The sequence below is a fragment of the Lissotriton helveticus genome, chromosome 5_1, assembly GCF_964261635.1.
Source record: "Lissotriton helveticus chromosome 5_1, aLisHel1.1, whole genome shotgun sequence".
In the NCBI taxonomy this organism is placed as follows: domain Eukaryota; kingdom Metazoa; phylum Chordata; class Amphibia; order Caudata; family Salamandridae; genus Lissotriton; species Lissotriton helveticus.
The window spans coordinates 1649549992-1649563046 of record NC_136065.1 but is presented as its reverse complement, the minus strand read 5'-3'; the positions used below and the strand labels follow the sequence as shown (position 1 = coordinate 1649563046).

At 44.7% G+C, this 13055-nt stretch overlaps 6 non-coding genes across 6 annotated transcripts; 2 read left to right on the top strand and 4 right to left on the bottom strand.

The window, feature by feature from the left end:
• Nucleotides 1-404: 404 nt before the first annotated feature.
• TRNAS-GCU (transfer RNA serine (anticodon GCU)) lies at nucleotides 405-486 on the bottom strand. Its single transcript has one exon. It is a non-coding gene; the product is annotated as a tRNA-Ser (tRNA).
• A 292-nt stretch (nucleotides 487-778) lies between these two features.
• On the top strand, nucleotides 779-873 carry TRNAI-UAU (transfer RNA isoleucine (anticodon UAU)). The gene is made up of 2 exons: nucleotides 779-816; nucleotides 838-873. It is a non-coding gene; the product is annotated as a tRNA-Ile (tRNA).
• A 1168-nt stretch (nucleotides 874-2041) lies between these two features.
• TRNAT-UGU (transfer RNA threonine (anticodon UGU)) lies at nucleotides 2042-2113 on the bottom strand. The gene has a single exon. It is a non-coding gene; the product is annotated as a tRNA-Thr (tRNA).
• Nucleotides 2114-10707: 8594 nt separating this feature from the next.
• Nucleotides 10708-10789, bottom strand: TRNAS-GCU (transfer RNA serine (anticodon GCU)). Its single transcript has one exon. It is a non-coding gene; the product is annotated as a tRNA-Ser (tRNA).
• Nucleotides 10790-11081: 292 nt separating this feature from the next.
• On the top strand, nucleotides 11082-11176 carry TRNAI-UAU (transfer RNA isoleucine (anticodon UAU)). The gene is made up of 2 exons: nucleotides 11082-11119; nucleotides 11141-11176. It is a non-coding gene; the product is annotated as a tRNA-Ile (tRNA).
• Nucleotides 11177-12346: 1170 nt separating this feature from the next.
• Nucleotides 12347-12418, bottom strand: TRNAT-UGU (transfer RNA threonine (anticodon UGU)). The gene has a single exon. It is a non-coding gene; the product is annotated as a tRNA-Thr (tRNA).
• Nucleotides 12419-13055: the final 637 nt, after the last annotated feature.

Here is a 13055-nt window from a genome sequence, read left to right as displayed (position 1 = left end):
AGAGTATTCACATTTATGACCATACTGATAGCTCTAGTTAGTATGTCCGCAATCAGTGACAGATAGAGAACTCACTTATTAGAAGTGATCTGTCTCTGTGGGGCAAACATATGTCAACAGTCATACACTTGAGGTGGCTGAAACTTTAGGAGTAAGAGCTGCTTTCTTATCAGTCTATCTATCCAAACTGGTTAGAAGGCCAAGAGTGAGGGAAAGGCAATCCTCTGGACACTTCATGAAAGATCTAATTTCAATTAAGCACAAAACACTTCCCTTAATTTGACATAATTGCCAAAATGGAATAGTCAGTTGGGCCCTTCTAGTGGATTATGGCTGTGTCTTGAAAGAGAGTGTAATTGTACTACGAGACATGCCCACCTTCAAAAGAGTGTCTGATGGCGTTCCGACGAAGGTGGGATTCAAACCCACACGTGCAGAGCACAATGGATTAGCAGTCCATCGCATTAACCACTCGGCCACCTCGTCTGCCTTAGGTGACTATGTTTCATTTTTTAGGAAATTCTTACTATGTGCTAATTACAAATAATCATAAGTTTCTCCTAGACTGTGTCAGAACTGGCAAATATATGTGGTGTTCAATAGACAGAGCACATGATATAGCAGAATTATCAAATCTGTTCCATTAGGACTGTAGTTTTTAATAGTCATGATAACATGCTAGCATGTGAGTCGGTCTTGCACAGTGAATAAGGGAGCAGTGCCAGTATCTACTTGGTCAGCTCTAGATGGCTCAACTGGGGAGGTATGAGAACAGTGAGCTCCAGTGGCGCAATCGGTTAGCGCGCGGTACTTATACAGCAGTACTTGCATTGAGGCATGCTGAGGTTGTGAGTTCGAGCCTCACCTGGAGCAGCTTACTGGTTTTTCATAAACCATTTCACTAAAAGTAAATATTAAACTCAGGGCAAAGACGGCCCTTGCTAGAGATTCTTTACTTCTTTTCAGGATCTGCGTGTCCGACTCTTCCAGGTGCAAATATCACAATCCTATTCGATGCTCCTTATAAACATTCCATGATGTGCCGTCTTGCATAGCATGCAAACACCACATCAGTGCATTTAAAAATACATTTGTAGAATAATAAATATGATGAAAACATCGTTGTCACGGGATAACCATATACTGAGGAGCTGCAAACAGTGCTGTATCAGCTACTTACAATACAATTTAACTGAAAGACATATCAAAAGAAGAGCGTCATCATATTAATGTTTCTAGTCAACATAAGAGTTGCACCATAGCAGCTTATGGTGCTTTCTGCTCAGATTGTGCCTCCAATCCCACATTGATTTTTTAATTCTTTGCAGTTTAAAAAACACAATTCATGCTCAAAGTTAACTTTTTAAAACCATTCAACCTATTACATTTATTCTCTAACTTGTGAATGTGGTCCATGTTCTCTTTTCCTCATCCCCATCACGATACTCCTTTTCCCGAAATCAGGTTCACTTCTTTATCCAGCCGACCCTTCCAAGGTCACCAAATCTATGAAGCGATTCTGCTTTTTCTCACATTCTCTCTATGTACAAGATACCTTGTATCATTTGAATGGACAGCAGGAGAGTCGGATATTTATGGTTAGTGGGGGTGGGGTTTTGAAGATTAACCTCATTTGACTAAGAGCCGGGGCATCTAGGAGGAAAAGTATTTTAAGGGGGATGAAGTTCACATCTCCTTGGTGAAATTTCTAGATCCTTATTTCATCCTTTCTGTGGATGCAGACTCAGTTGGAACAGAGGTCATAGTCCTCGCTCTGACTTTCAAAGGAACTTCAAATATACATGGCTTATTTGGCTTTGCCCGGCGGGGCTTGCCCGGCGGGGTGAGAATGGCGTTTGTCAGGCGTTCGTCAGGCGATCGGAAGGGGTGAGGCAATAGTTTATGGTTCAATGGTTTTCATGAAGTCTTCTTGATACGATGAAAGCAGGAAAGGGAAGCTTGTCAATAAGCAAACTTAAGACAAGGTGTGACTCCTAGAAAGAATGACTTGGAAACAACATACAGAAACTCACATATAAAAAGGCCCTGATGAGGCTTGAACTAATGACCCCTGGTTTACAAGGCCAGTGCTCTGCCACTGAGCTACAAGGCCAGCCTGCCTTCAGTATGTAAATCGCTTCATGTATTCTTACTGCGGTATGAAGATATCTATGATTTTGAGACTCTGTATGGAAATGCAGTTGCATTTGAATGTCTACATGCGTGCACAAATTTAAGAGCATGCTTAAGACACTTTTCTTGGAAGTAGGAAAAACTCCATTTTGATTTGAGAACATAAGAGTATTCACATTTATGACCATACTGATAGCTCTAGTTAGCAGGGCTTTAAGTGGGAAAAAAAAACTGGGGGTGCTCTAAAAGGGGCGGGACAACATATTAAAGGGGTGTGGCCTATCCAAGTGGGGATGTGGTCTAAATTAAGGTAACTATTGTAGCAGTACCCCCTGCTCTGACAAGCCGTCCGCTCTAGGACTCCTTAGAGTGTCATCAGATTTGGGATTCCCCGCTCAACCTCGCTCTCTCCCCTCCTTATTATGTATGGATAACGCCATGCACCCTCCCCAATACCCCAAGACCGGTGTCGTCATCCTGGGAAATGCCCAGGAAGACACCTCCCGTATAGGGTGGCTTCACGTGAGGCTGAGTATACTAGAAGCACTGCTCCAAGAAGGCAACGCGGCTTCACAGGGTGAGTTTTAACAAAGCCACCACCACCCCCTTCAAAACATGCCACAGAGTCCTCCTACAACGCGTTTCACCTGGCATGACGTCATGCCTTGACCTCCACTACTCAGTAGTGAGCAAAATGAGCATACGCACATCAATGTGCATGCTATCAATGAAGTCCAAGAAAAAATAAAGAAAACGGACTATCTCCGCGAGGCCCGAAAATAGAGCCCCTTAGTTACCCTTACAAGGCCCCCTGAAAATACCTGCCAGTGCTCAGACCCAGACAGAACCGGCCCACTTAAAGCCCTGAATTTAGTAGTAGTTAGACCTATGCTGCTGATGGCAATAGCACAACAGATGCAACACCCAGTGGGTCTGAGAGCCAAGATCCCAGGGTGTGAAGAGCAAGCACCATGTTAGACAGTGTGTGCAAGATGGGGACAGGACGGCTGTGTACCCGACCCACTGAGGAACTTACAACCCAAGCTGCATCCAGGGATAATATGAGCTCCTGCGAGGTGGGAAGCAGGTAGCCCCCTGACCCGCGCTTGGCTCAAGGCCTCTCTGTATCTGTGAGGCAGACAACCTAAGTGCTCTTTTGCAGGACCGCTCCACCATTTGGCATGTTGATTCTCTGGCACTAAAGCAAAAGGGCATATCACGCAAGCAGCAACATCACACCAGCACATAATACGTAAAATGTAGACTGGGTGAGTGTACTGTGGAGAGATCTGGAGTTAACCTCCAGGTCACATGGTCAAATCTCTGCACAGTGACTCAAGCCGTTTATCTTTCCACGTTTGATTAATTGATTTGGCTGGCAGTCACAGCTGTTGTTTAAATAACCTGGTCTTGCTGCTCTCGTGGGGGTAGATTTCACAGTCAAACACGCGAAAAAGTGCTCATGCAGTCATGAGCAAGGCGTAAACGTGTGGGCGCTATAGATATTGTCTTCTGGTTTGCTCGCTGCGTTATGCTGAAAGCAGTGCTGTCTTCACCCGAAGACACTGCCTGTGACCTATCGTCACCCTGAATACAAGGCCACGAGCCCTAGGGTCACGTGACCCGGCACGGGTCACTGTTGGTAGTGCAATCCTCCTCCATTTCCGCCATTCCCGTCACGAAATGTTCCTGCCATATTGTTTTAGCATTCCCTCTGATTTTTCCGAAGCAGAAGGCTTGTCATGTAGGCAGAAATCCGGCAGTTTAGTTACCTTTTGACGGCCGTGCATTATTTGAGAAGGACCACTCGGGTTTGATCCTCTCGGAAACCGCAAACAGATATGGCAGAGAAATGGGATCTGTTTTATATTCCGCTCCCCGAGGATGCCAGCATTGAGCTGTGCAAATCGATGTAAATGCTTTCACTGAAGTCCAAGAAACAAACAAAACAAGCATTGGAAATGCAATAGGTCTCGCATTAGAAGAGTTGGAGCTTTGGTTTTGTGAATGACAACTTTTTTTTATGTGTTGGTCTTGAAAATAGCAAAATTAATTGCTTTGTCATTTACAATGCCAATACTTTTAACTTTTTCAAATGTGACACCTATAGCATTTGTAATGCCACATGTTTTGTATGTACGTGACTTACATGTATTCATATAACAAATACAAATGGCTTTTAATTTTTTTAAATAATTAATAGTTAAATAAAAGTTCTTGTAATTTATAATAGCAATAGCTTAAACTATTGTAAATTACTTTTGTGAAGAATATGTGCAGTGTATTTTATTGTGGTAGAGTGAGGGTGGTTGAGTGAGGGCAGCAGAGTGGTAGAGTGAGGGCGGTAGAGTGGTAGAGTGAGGGCAGTAGAGTGAGGGCGTGAGGGCAGTAGAGTGAGGGCGGTAGAGTGAGGGCGTGAGGGCGTGAGGGCGTTAGAGTGGTAGAGTGAGGGCAAGAGTGAGGGAGTGAGGGCGGTAGGGTGGTAGAGTGAGGGCGGTAGAGTGAGGGCAGTAGAGTGAGGGCAGTAGAGTGAGGGCGGTAGAGTGAGGGCGTGAGGGCGGTAGAGTGAGGGCGTGAGGGCAGTAGAGTGAGGGCGTGAGGGCTGTAGAGTGGTAGAGTGAGGGCAGTAGAGTGAGGGCGTGTGGGTGGCAGAGTTATGGCAGTAGAGTGAGGGCAGTAGAGTGGTAGAGTGAGGGCGGTAGAGTGAGTGCGGTAGAGTGAGGGCAGTAGAGTGAGTGCGGTAGAGTGAGGGCGTGAGGGCGGTAGAGTGAGGGCAGTAGAGTGAGGGCGTGAGGGCTGTAGAGTGGTAGAGTGAGGGCAGTTGAGTGAGGGCGTGTGGGTGGCAGAGTTAGGGCAGTAGAGTGAGGGCGTGAGGGCAGTAGAGTGGTAGAGTGAGGGCGGTAGAGTGAGTGCGGTAGAGTGAGGGCAGTAGAGTGAGTGCGGTAGGGTGAGGGCGTGAGGGCGGTAGAGTGAGGGCGTGAGGGCAGTAGAGTGAGGGCGTGAGGGCTGTAGAGTGGTAGAGTGAGGGCAGTTGAGTGAGGGCGTGTGGGTGGCAGAGTTAGGGCAGTAGAGTGAGGGCGTGAGGGCAGTAGAGTGGTAGAGTGAGGGCGGTAGAGTGAGGGCGTGAGGGCGGTAGAGTGGTAGAGTGATGGCAGCAGAGTGAGGGCGTGAGGGCGTTAGAGTGGTAGAGTGAGGGCGGTAGAGTGAGGGCGGTAGAGTGAGGGCCGTAGAGTGAGTGCGAGCATCAGAACAAACTCGAATTGCAAAAAAGAACTGGTGGTTGCCGAATAATCAGCGGTGGTTTTGCTGCCCTTCTATGGACACTGGAGGTGGGGGTTTGTGGTGGGCGGTCTGCTTGTTCTGCCTTGCGAGTGCTTGACGCTGTAGACCTGAATTTGGAGTTACCTCTAAAACAGATATACCTTCTACAAATCAAAATATGTTGGCGGGAGCAGGGTGCATTTGGGGTTACTGGAGGCAAAGGGGTGTGGGTATGACACGATCTGTAATGTACGACTGTCTGCGAGCATTATACAAATCTATCCACATACATACATAAAATTGTATTTGTGTGGGGCTTGGAAAAGAGAAATTACACTAAAGTGCCTGATGCGCAGCACTTTTCGAGCTGAAAAATAAGTGAATCCGCTCCAGATTCAAAGCAACTCGGCTTTTACCAAAAAGTATAATATTACAAGATACAAAATGGAACGAGGAATCCTGTCTTAGGTACAATTGTTGAATATCGTCTAAATGAGGCACGAATATTTAAAGATATGTTCTTCTCGGCGTTGTGTGACTATCTTTAAGTTTCTTTTTTAACTTTCACGACAGCTCCGGGGTCTTCCCCACCTGTCATACAACAGGTTTGTCTTCTTCTTATTATAAATATGATTTATTGTATTCCTTCGTCCCTTCAGTTCAATGCAGCAGCCTGTTGGATTGGCTGCTCGCTTGCCAGTCACCCAGCATACACTCTGCTCTTCAGGCGAGCTGCAGCTGTAAATATGTAACTACAAACTGCAAGGAGCGCCCATAAAAATTCTAAGGAATACTCATTTAGGGCATCAAACCCCCCTCTTTGGTGCTGGCACTCAGAGACAGGCTGGCTGGGAGGCCGGCGTGTGAAGGGCAGGCTGCCGCTGCTTGAAGGTGTTCGAGGCCAGACAGATCCTTATCTGATGCTTATCCGAACACCAAAGCGACCGGCCGCTTTGAGTCCATTTGCCACCCACCATCCACTTCACGCGCTCCTCGTGGCTCATTGTAAAGAGGAACCCGAACAGTGCTGCGTACTACTTGCTGCAAAGCGCTTAACGGCTCGTTCGGCGCTAGCAAGCACTATGTGTATACAATTTACAATTACAACTTTTAAAAATACGTCGCACACCAGGTAGGGGGTTTCTTGTGCGAGGCAGACAAAAAGTAAAGGTTAAAGGAAAAAGTAAACAGGACATAGTAACACCAGTTGTTAAAGTGTTCATTCATTCAGCGCTGAAAAAAACCTTCTCACAAAGGCCCGTCGCGCTGTGTTGCTCTCCATCTTACTGAGTGTAAATAATACAAACACAACAATGCATTCTCCTTTCTGATTAAAATACCCAGGGGAGCGTTCACCTTAGTATTTCTACACATTGCAGCACTCATTCAAGGCGCTACTGATTGCTTCAACCGTTGAATGCAGTTTTCATTTTAATTTCAAATGGAAAACTGTCCCGCCCGAATGCAAACCCGAAGGATGTAATTTAGTAAGGCTCAACGTGCTTCGTTTTTTTTAAATGTAAATAAATACAGAAAACAATCTGTTTCCCTTTTATATTAATTAAAAAAAAGCAGAAATTAGATCGCCAATCATGACAGCCAGACTAATAGCAGAGCATGTTGTCAACAGAGAGATTTGTCTTATTAAAAGGACTCGGTGACGGTTTAAGTAGCAGCAAATACGAACATGTGGTATTACTACAATGCTAATTTTCAGCCTAAAAATAATTCTGCAAGGAAAAGGAAGCATATATTATTAATCTACTCCCTATGTGGCTCCAGAGCTGCGTACTACTTGCTGCAAAGCGCTTAACGGCTTGTTCGGCGCTAGCAAGCACTATATGTATGCAATTTACAATTACAACTTTTAGAAATACGTCGCACACCATGTCGGGGGTTTCTTGTGCGAGGCATACGAACATGTGGTATTACTACAATGCTATTTTTCAGCTGAAACTAATTCTGCAAGGAAAAGGAAGAATATATTATTAATCTACTCCCTATGTGGCTCCAGAGCTGCGTACTACTTGCTGCAAAGTGCTTAACGGCTCGTTCGGCGCTGGCAAGCACTATGTGTATACAATTTACAATTACAACTTTTAAAAATACGTCGCACACCAGGTAGGGGTTTCTTGTGCGAGGCAGACAAAAAGTAAAGGTTAAAGGAAACAAGTTTAAACGAGACCCAGAGGAGGCTATCTTAATCAGCGGTGGTTTTGCCGCCCTTCTATGGACACTGGAGGTGGGGGTTTGTGGTGGGCGGTCTGCTTGTTCTGCCTTGCGAGTGCTTGACGCTGTAGACCTGAATTTGGAGTTACCTCTAAAACAGATATACCTTCTACAAATCAAAATATGTTGGCGGGAGCAGGGTGCATTTGGGGTTACTGGAGGCAAAGGGGTGTGGGTATGACACGATCTGTAATGTACGACTGTCTGCGAGCATTATACAAATCTATCCACATACATACATAAAATTGTATTTGTGTGGGGCTTGGAAAAGAGAAATTACACTAAAGTGCCTGATGCGCAGCACTTTTCGAGCTGAAAAATAAGTGAATCCGCTCCAGATTCAAAGCAACCCGGCTTTTACCAGAAAGTATAATATTACAAGATACAAAATGGAACGAGGAATCCTGTCTTAGGTACAATTGTTGAATATCGTCTAAATGAGGCACGAATATTTAAAGATATGTTCTTCTCGGCGTTGTGTGACTATCTTTAAGTTTCTTTTTTAACTTTCACGACAGCTCCGGGGTCTTCCCCACCTGTCATACAACAGGTTTGTCTTCTTCTTATTATAAATATGATTTATTGTATTCCTTCGTCCCTTCAGTTCACTGCAGCAGCCTGTTGGATTTGCTGCTCGCTTGCCAGTCACCCAGCACACACTCTGCTCTTCAGGCGAGCTGCAGTTGTAAATATGTAACTACAAACTGCAAGGAGCGCCCATAAAAATTCTAAGGAATACTCATTTAGGGCATCAAACCCCCCTCTTTGGTGCTGGCACTCAGAGACAGGCTGGCTGGGAGGCCGGCGTGTGAAGGGCAGGCTGCCGCTGCTTGAAGGTGTTCGAGGCCAGACAGATCCTTATCTGATGCTTATCCGAACACCAAAGCGACCGGCCGCTTTGAGTCCATTTGCCACCCACCATCCACTTCACGCGCTCCTCGTGGCTCATTGTAAAGAGGAACCCGAACAGTGCTGCGTACTACTTGCTGCAAAGCGCTTAACGGCTCGTTCGGCGCTAGCAAGCACTATGTGTATACAATTTACAATTACAACTTTTAAAAATACGTCGCACACCAGGTAGGGGGTTTCTTGTGCGAGGCAGACAAAAAGTAAAGGTTAAAGGAAAAAGTAAACAGGACATAGTAACACCAGTTGTTAAAGTGTTCATTCATTCAGCGCTGAAAAAAACCTTCTCACAAAGGCCCGTCGCGCTGTGTTGCTCTCCATCTTACTGAGTGTAAATAATACAAACACAACAATGCATTCTCCTTTCTGATTAAAATACCCAGGGGCGCGTTCACCTCAGTATTTCTACACATTGCAGCACTCATTCAAGGCGCTACTGATTGCTTCAACCGTTGAATGCAGTTTTCATTTTAATTTCAAATGGAAAACTGTCCCGCCCGAATGCAAACCCGAAGGATGTAATTTAGTAAGGCTCAACGTGCTTCGTTTTTTTAAAATGTAAATAAATACAGAAAACAATCTGTTTCCCTTTTATATTAATAAAAAAAAAGCAGAAATTAGATCGCCAATCATGACAGCCAGACTAATAGCAGAGCATGTTGTCAACAGAGAGATTTGTCTTATTAAAAGGACTCGGTGACGGTTTAAGTAGCAGCACATACGAACATGTGGTATTACTACAATGCTAATTTTCAGCCTAAAAATAATTCTTCAAGGAAAAGGAAGCATATATTATTAATCTACTCCCTATGTGGCTCCAGAGCTGCGTACTACTTGCTGCAAAGCGCTTAACGGCTTGTTCGGCGCTAGCAAGCACTATATGTATGCAATTTACAATTACAACTTTTAAAAATACGTCGCACACCATGTCGGGGGTTTCTTGTGCGAGGCATACGAACATGTGGTATTCCTACAATGCTATTTTTCAGCTGAAACTAATTCTGCAAGGAAAAGGAAGAATATATTATTAATCTACTCCCTATGTGGCTCCAGAGCTGCGTACTACTTGCTGCAAAGCGCTTAACGGCTCGTTCGGCGCTGGCAAGCACTATGTGTATACAATTTACAATTACAACTTTTAAAAATACGTCGCACACCAGGTAGGGGTTTCTTGTGCGAGGCAGACAAAAAGTAAAGGTTAAAGGAAACAAGTTTAAACGAGACCCAGAGGAGGCTATCTTAAAACAAGGTTGTGCTGGGAGAGAGAGAGTGGGGAGGAGAGTAGGAGGAGGAGGGAAAGGCAGATAAGGGGAGGGGGGAGGAGAAATGCGACACGGCGGGCGGGGGAGGGGGCGGAGCGGGGAGAGGGTGTAAGCAGCTGTAAAAGCGAAAGCGCTGTAAGACGGAGGGAAAGGCAGATAAGGGGAGGGGGGAGGAGAAATGCGACACGGCGGGCAGGGGAGGGGGCGGAGCGGGGAGAGGGTGTGAAAACAGCAGGGGCCTGGAGTGCGGCTGAGGGAACTGATGTGCACGCGCTTTTAAGCTCAATGCACATGCGCATTGAGCTTAAAAGTCACGGGCACTGCAAGGAATCGCCACGATTCCTTGCTTGTTAGTTAAATGTTGTTTAAGCCGCAATAGGCTCGCAAGCTCAATGCGCATGCGCATCGACAGGCGAGACCTAAAAAAGGAAACGGACTACCTCTTCGAGGCTCGAAAACAGAGCCCGATAGAGACCCGTTTCGAGGCCCCATAAAAATAACTGCCGTGCTCAGACCCGGACAGACCCGGCCCACTTAAAGCCCTGCTAGTTAGTATGTTCGCAATCAGTGACAGATAGAGAACTCACTTATTAGAAGTGATCTGTCTCTGTGGGGCAGACATATGTCAACAGTCATACACTTGAGATGGCTGAAACTTTAGGAGTAAGAGCTGCTTTCTTATCAGTCTATCTATCCAAACTGGTTAGAAGGCCAGGAGTGAGGGAAAGGCAATCCTCTGGACACTTCATGAAAGATCTAATTTCAATTAAGCACAAAACACTTCCCTTAATTTGACATAATTGCCAAAATGGAATAGTCAGTTGGGCCCTTCTAGTGGATTATGGCAGTGTCTTGAAAGAGAGTGTAATTGTACTACGAGACATGCCCACCTTCAAAAGAGTGTCTGATGGCGTTCCAACGAAGGTGCGATTCGAACCCACGCGTGCAGCGCACAATGGATTAGCAGTCCATCGCCTTAACCACTCGGCCACCTCGTCTGCCTTAGGTGACTATGTTTCATTTTTTAGGAAATTCTTACTATGTGCTAATTACAAATAATCATAAGTTTCTCCTAGACTGTGTCAGAACTGGCAAATGTATGTGGTGTTCAATAGACAGAGCACATGATATAGCAGAATTATCAAATCTGTTCCATTAGGACTGTAGTTTTTAAAAGACATGATAACATGCTAGCATGTGAGTCGATCTTGCACAGTGAATAAGGGAGCAGTGCCAGTATCTACTTGGTCAGCTCTAGATGGCTCAACTGGGGAGATATGAGAACAGTGAGCTCCAGTGGCGCAATCGGTTAGCGCGCGGTACTTATACAGCAGTACTTGCATTGAGGCATGCCGAGGTTGTGAGTTCGAGCCTCACCTGGAGCAGCTTACTGGTTTTTCATAAACCATTTCACTAAAAGTAAAGATTAAACTCAGGGTAAAGACGGCCCTTGCTAGAGAGTCTTTACTTCTTTTCAGGATCTGCGTGTCCGACTCTTCCAGGTGCAAATATCACAATCCTATTCGATGCTCCTTATAGACATTCCATGATGTGCCGTCTTGCATAGCATGCAAACACCACATCAGTGCATTTAAAAATACATTTGTAGAATAATAAATATGATGAAAACATTGTTGTCACGGGATAACCATATACTGAGGAGCTGCAAACAGTGCTGTATCAGCTACTTACAATACAATTTAACTGAAAGACATATCAAAAGAAGAGCGTCATCATATTAATGTTTCTAGTCAACATAAGAGTTGCACCATAGCAGCTTATGGTGCTTTCTGCTCAGATTGTGCCTCCAATCCCACATTGATTTTTTAATTCTTTGCAGTTTAAAAAAACACAATTCATGCTCAAAGTTAACTTTTTAAAACCATTCAATCTATTACATTTATTTCTCTAACTTGTGAATGTGGTCCATGTTCTCTTTTCCTCATCCCCATCACGATACTCCTTTTCCCGAAATCAGGTTCACTTCTTTATCCAGCCGACCCTTCCAAGGTCACCAAATCTATGAAGCGATTCTGCTTTTTCTCACATTCTCTCTATGTACAAGATACCTTGTATCATTTGAATGGACAGCAGGAGAGTCGGATATTTATGGTTAGTGGGGGTGGGGTTTTGAAGACTAACCTCATTTGACTAGGAGCCGGGGCATCTGGGAGGAAAAGTATTTTAAGGGGGATGAAGTTCACATCTCCTTGGTGAAATTTCTAGATCCTTATTTCATCCTTTCTGTGGATGCAGACTCAGTCGGAACAGAGGTCATAGTCCTCGCTCTGACTTTCAAAGGAACTTCAAATATGCTTGGCTTATTTGGCTTTGCCCGGCAGGGCTTGCCCGGCGGGGTGAGAATGGCATTTGTCAGGCGTTTGTCAGGCGATCGGAAGGGGTGAGGCAATAGTTTATGGTTCAATGGTTTTCATGAAGTCTTCTTGATACGATGAAAGCAGGAAAGGGAAGCTTGTCAATAAACAAACTTAAGACAATGTGTGACTCCTAGAAAGAATGACTTGGAAACAACATACAGAAACTCACATATAAAAAGGCCCTGATGAGGCCTGAACTCATGACCCCTGGTTTACAAGACCAGTGCTCTGCCACTGAGCTACAAGGCTAGCCTTCCTGCAGTATGTAAATTGCTTCATGTATTCTTACTGCGGTATGAAGATATCTATGATTTTGAGACTCTGTATGGAAATGCAGTTGCATTTGAATGACTACATGCGTGCACAAATTGAAGAGCATGCTTAAGACACTTTTCTTGGAAGTAGGAAAAACTCCATTTTGATTTGAGAACATAAGAGTATTCACATTTATGACCATACTGATAGCTCTAGTTAGTATGTCCGCAATCAGTGACAGATAGAGAACTCACTTATTAGAAGTGATCTGTCTCTGGTCGTGTGCTAAGCCCGGAGCAGATCTTTTTCACATGCTTTTTGAATGCTCCTTAGTGCGCACCTTTTGGACGCAAGTATGGTCCCAGATTAACAAAATTATTCTCTCCACACACCCATTTTCCGTCTCGCACATTTTCCTGGGGAGTGTCTCTCCAATTTGGAAACACTGCAATATGGATACCAGAATTATAGATCTATTGTTAGCAGTTGCTTTTCAACAAATTACCAAAAATTGGAAAGACTTTACCAAAATATCTTAATAGGCATGGTGGTATGCAGTCTGTTATAATCACAGGCTAGATACGACTTATGTTTATCCATTGTCCATGGCGACGAAACGAAAAATGTTATG